Below are 6,077 nucleotides of genomic sequence, written 5' to 3'. Positions count from 1 at the left end.
TAATCATATTTTTCAGTTAGCAGGCCACAAATCTTTTAATGAACTATTTGGATCGTCATTTGGTCTGGAAAACAGGTTTATTACGACATGACAATTCTCATTTTTGGTCAAACTATTCCTTTAAGCAGGCCAAAGATTGTAAATAAGAAGTGTGCATAAAAAAAGAGAGACAAGATCTGAGGGGAGAAATATATAAAGGAGAAGCCGCTGTCTTTGCCAGCTTTAATGTGATGCAGAGCTGCTCTCCAGGGCCCACGAAAACAGAACAAGAGAGCGTTTCAGCCGCGTGCCAGAGAGAAAGAAATTTAGCAGACCTGCTGCACAAACCAAATCGACCCAAATACAGTCGTGCTACTACAGTACTTGATTTTATTTTAGGTTTAAAACACTCTGGATGTGTGTACACCTTCTAGGCAGTCCCATTGCTAAAATATCCCAAATAGCCCCCAGGGTTTTCACACAAGTCAGTTTTTGTTTGATTAAAACAAACTCTTGTACAGTTGCTCCTTTTAGTTCACTCCAAACTAGGCCTGGGTGGTAATACAGCAAAATGGTATACCGCGGGATCTAAAAATAGCAACAGTATCAGTTTCAATACCATTACACCATCATAAAAAAAACAATGCACTTATATAGGTGACGAGGATTAAATATTAAACATTATTTATTAATGCGTAAAAAAAGCATATGTGTGTTCGTCATCACAGCCTGCAGGGGAAAGAGAGAGGTGAGGAAAAGGTGGCGAGACACACCAGGTGACCTGGTCTCGAATTAAAACCACAACTTCTGCAGTTTGGCAATATTTTGGGTTTCGACGGAATGAGAAGGGAGAGGCGGTAAATACAAATAATGCAATTTGAAATATTGTGCAACTAAAAGGTGACCATGAGGGATGGAAATACCTTAAACCCAAGGTTGCATATACGGTACTCAGTTTCTGAATGGATAAGGCACAACCCAACAGTTTCATGACGCTGTCTGAGCCTTACGTCATAATTTTTTTTATTATGCATGGTAAAACCGTATAACCGGAAGTTTGAAGGTATCGAAATTTGGATACCGCCCAAGTCTACTCCAAACAACCAAAAATATAGGTCTCTGTCAACATCCGCACTAAAGTCTCGTACACACCGGGACACTTTCTGTTTGCGTTTATCATCAGCATTTCTCGAGACGTTTTTCCAAACTCAAACCTAAGCGATTTTCACTGGTGTCGAGCAGGAGAGTATGCAAAATCACTCCTTGATGTTAGATGGCGCTACACAAATTTAAGCTTCTGACACCCGCTTGTAACACAGAAGAAGAAGAAGACAGAAAGTTTGAGAGGCTTAAGGCTGATTTATACGTCTGCATCAAACGCCGGCATCGCTGACGTGCACCTCTTAAAAATTGTGCAACGACGCGTAGCACAAGCTCTGTGATTGGTCGGCTTGGTAGCGCTGACGAGTCTGGGTGGGACCAAGAGCCGTGCAAATGGCGCGAGCTGGACGCGAGCACAATAAAGTGATTGTTTACAAGTGTGGAGTCCCGTGAAGGAGCTCCTGATGGAAAGTTTTGTTTTGTGTTTACCTCATAGTTAAAGTTGTTGCACGTCCGCCGGTTCATGCCTCAAAATGAGCGAGTTTGAGCCACTTGTACATCCAGGAAGTGTTCAGGAAAAGCAAAACAGCAGAGAAGAAACTCGACACAGAGGAGTATTAACACCTCACTGCCAACTAGCGTTTCGGAAGTGTTAATTCAGACCAACAGAGACAGCAGAAGTATAAATGCACAGCTACGCGCGTTGCATGCGCCGTGGGTCACGCCGGTCACTTGACACAGAAGTATAAACCAGGCTTTAAGCTGCGTCCCAAATCACTCTGGTAGGAGAATTTTGCTTTCACAATCTACAATAAATAAAGTTATCCAACATGTGCGGCCGATAGCTCCGCTGCTTCCGCTATATGAGCAAACCTGCGGTCGTTGAGTGCGTGAAGTGTCCATCATTACACACTTCATTTTAGCAGCTGAATGAGTGTATCATCACGGTAATTTAAGTGCACTTATTATTTTTAGAGTTTTCAGTGTGAACACACTATTTATACTACAAAAGGGCGTAGAATAGTGCATAAGTATGCGATTTGGGACGCAGCTTTATTGTTAAAGTTACTGGCCACTTGAACAAGCATGCATGGTTCAAGTCAGTTCTTTCGATGAAGAAATGATTGTTGTTCACCAGTGCAATAAGAAGCTTCATGTTAAACTTCTAAATTTACACTAAATTAACTTCTAAATTTACACTATTATACAAAAACCGGTGGAGATTTTTGGCAAATGGCAGATTATCCTGCTACAGCTTCTCCAATAAGGCTGGTAATTAAGAAATGGAGGGATGTGTTGAGATAATTCACAGGGGATGATAGTTTTGATTGGCATAGTCTTCTGTTAAACACTTAAAAGTTTGTACTTTTCCTTCACAAATAAAGTACATAGCTACTTTGAGGGTGTATAAGTATGCGAATTGGGACGCAGCATTGATTTTGGCTGCATAGCTACTTACCAGAATTTCCATTAATTGACGTCAAATTGTCGTTTTAAATACTGAATGTGTAGTAAGTTTTAGAAAACACGGTTTAGATGAAGTAATGCACTTATTAACAATCATACCCTATTCATTAGTCTGTAAAATCTACTCAAACCTGACTGACACTCATCATGCTCGTTCCTGTTTTGATCAGCAGGTGGCCTGGATGGCCTTACTTTCACTCTGAACTTGTCCTTTGAAGCAGAAACACTGATTCAATATCTGCGAGAGATTATGGCTGATTATTTAGCTAAATGGACCACACACGGAAAGACGAGTCATCTCACACGCGCTAATCAATTCAAGATACGCTAGCTATTAGCACCCAGTCGAAAACCCGATCGCACTCGCTCGTATATTCAAGCTTACTGTACAGTCCAGTCCACAACAGAAGAACAGACACATCTGCTTTCTTCACTCGTCTTTCTCCTCCCCGCAGCTCAAGCTTTCACTCGCTTTCTCTCTCTGTAGTGGTTTGAGAAAGTTCCAGACATTCCTGAAAGGATTCCGCTCGGCAGCAGCCAGTCAGCAATGAATTCCAGAATAGCAGGACAGCGGCTAAAAATAGAGACGAGGAGGATTTCATGAAAGTAAGAAAGAAAGTCTTAGAAAAATGTATTTTGGCGGTACCTTGGTACAAATGATTACCACATTGTTTTTTGTGGTACTATAAAAGGCTTCGTTATAAACGTGCTCAGTAAAAAAAGGTTAAATAAGCACATATGTTACATTTAAACCTTTATTTTTTAATTGTGTGGTGTTATCAAGATATCACGTGGAAATCATACAGTAAACATTTAAATAGGTTATAACATATGATAATAATTGTAACAAGTATGGCACTGTATAGCTTAAATGCTGAGAAATGCTGAGACTACACTCGACAAGGTACAGGAGGTGTCACTGGGGCAGTACCTTTTTAAAAGGTACTTATTTGTACCTGAAGGGTTCATAATGGTACCTCAAAGTACTTTTTAGGTACATTTGGGTACTAATATGGCCTTTTGAGGTACCAATGTGGATTCTTTGGGAGTACTCAGTTAAAATACTTGGGTTAAAAATACCCCAACATATAACCCAACTATAGGTTATTATAGCACCTTCCCAACTGTAGGCTATTTTAACCCAATGCATTTGGTTATTTTGTTTCAATGTAATTTTGTTTCAATTCTGGTGTTACTATTGCTACTATTGTTAGTACAACTATTAGTTTTATAAACATGGCTGTGCAAATAAATAACATACAGTTTTAAAAAAATATTGAAAATGCTTTATTTCCATTACATTTTAAGCATTTACACCTACAGCATTTTTAACTGTTTAATATAATTCGGCTATGAAGTGTGCATTTGTATTATCAACAATTAGGAGTGCTAATGAAATCGATATAAAACACATGACACGAAGAGGTAATTTGATTATTGCGTCACAGATTAAATAAACTTTATAACACAAAAACAACATTACGTACGCATAATAATACAGCTGTTCTGTGTCAGTTAAATCAGTTGACTGTTAAAATTCAACATTTTTAACCCAACTGGTTGAGTTATTAAACAAATAACCCAATAAAGGTTAAAAAAAATAACCCAACAAATCACCAAATATTTTTAACTCAACCATTGGGTTAAATAAATCACTCAACATTTTTTAGAGTGTATCTATTGAAAAGGTACTGCCCCATTGACAGCTCCTGTGTCTTTATTTCTGATAGTACTTTAATAGCAAGAGTGATTTAGATACAGCCCTAGTTTCCCGTATTCCAGTTTGTAGTTTGTTTCAGTTATTATGTTCACCTGTGTCTTGTTTAGTTATCGCCTTGTGTTTAAATGTCCTGCATAGGGTTGTTATGACACTGGAATTCGGTACCAATCGATACTGAAATTTTAAAAACGTCTATTTCCCGCTAATATATATGAGCGATGTTGAGCACATTGTTAAACACTGCTTATTTGGCCAATGACTCACATGCTCAACAGAAATGACTGTTATTAGCTGTGAACAGGAGCGGACTGGGCATAGAGAGCACTGGGTGGTCTGACGGTCTATCTGGCCTGCAACCCCCACACCTATTCACTTTGGCCTGACCTTCAATAACTTTTCCCAGTTGAAAATGCTATACCAGTCCACCTCTTGCTGTGAAGGTCATCAGTCCACCAAACTCATCGTTGTTTACTGAGTGTAATCACAGATACAGGGACACTGGTGCGTTTTAAGGTCACGTCGATCAGCTAGTTTGTTTATAAGCTGACATACGAGTGATCCAATGATGATTAGCAGCTTTAAAATGCTCTAGTGTCCCTGTAACTGTGGTTATACTCAGTAAACAGTGGCGAGTTTGGTAAACTTATGACCATCAATGGCAAATCAGCAGCATTTAAGTAATTATTTGGTAATTTAGTATTGTTTGGTACTGAATTCCATCTATAAGTCATCTATAATTCCTTCTCTTTGGGGTATAAATTGGGATAAGACTGAGATTACCTGTTTTTGGGGTTAAAATTACTGCAAATATATCCTCACCCTCTACTGCGCTGCCTTAAGAGCTAGCATAATTTTGCTATTATTTTGTCAGTATGATCTATTGAACCTTGATGGCACCATGTAAATACAATACAGTTGTATTAATGGTAGTTACTCAATTACCGTTAATACAACTGTATTGTATTTACATGGTGCCATCAAGGTTCAATGGATACCATAGTATGTATTAGTACACATACCATAGTATTATACCATGTTAAATACCAAAAATGTCTGTGATTGAATGTTAAAATAATATTACCAAGCATCTAATGTAAACTATTATACTTCAACAATGCCGTTTTTGTGAGTTCTGGCATATGGCTGGCAGGCAGTGAATCAGTCGCTAAGCTCCTGCTGTGTTTGAAGTGAGAAGTATCACACCACCAAAATATTCTCAGGAAGACATGTCTATCCCAGGATAAACTCCCGTCCATCATCCAGAGAGCTCTTTCCGCTGAAGCCCTACACCTCCTGGGGCTTTTTTAGCACCCATTGAGTGTGTTTTGTTAAGAACTTCACTAGAAGTTCAGACAGATATGCGTGGACGTTAGGTCTCTTTCTGTGAAAGCCTTCATCTTTTAATATCCTACTTAAAGCTGTAGGAAGCACTCACTGATGCATGAAGAGCTTCGTGTGTCTCGGTTATTTGGGGGGGAAGAGTTTTTGGAACATCTGCCGTCTCTTTAAGAAGGAATGGAAACAGTTTTAAAGCAAACACTTGGGGTTGCAGCTGTGTTTTATTTGAGAGTCTGTAATTCAAAGACAGATTTCAAAATGGCCACGCATGCACTTTCAACAAACCGATTCACAGATTTGTTGTCTGAGCAAATAATTCAAATTAACTGCCTAAAACATTAGACTTTTCATAGCGTCTGCTTTGAGAAATAAAAGGCATCTCTGAAACATATTAGACACTGGTTTAGTTTACATTAGTTTAAATGGCGTTATAAATATTAATTTTGCAAGTAATTTTGCTTCTAAACGCATT

The sequence above is a fragment of the Danio rerio genome, chromosome 25 (assembly GCF_049306965.1).
Source record: "Danio rerio strain Tuebingen ecotype United States chromosome 25, GRCz12tu, whole genome shotgun sequence".
NCBI lineage: Eukaryota > Metazoa > Chordata > Actinopteri > Cypriniformes > Danionidae > Danio > Danio rerio.
The sequence above is the reverse complement of the archived record's forward strand: the minus strand, read 5'-3'. Positions refer to the sequence as shown.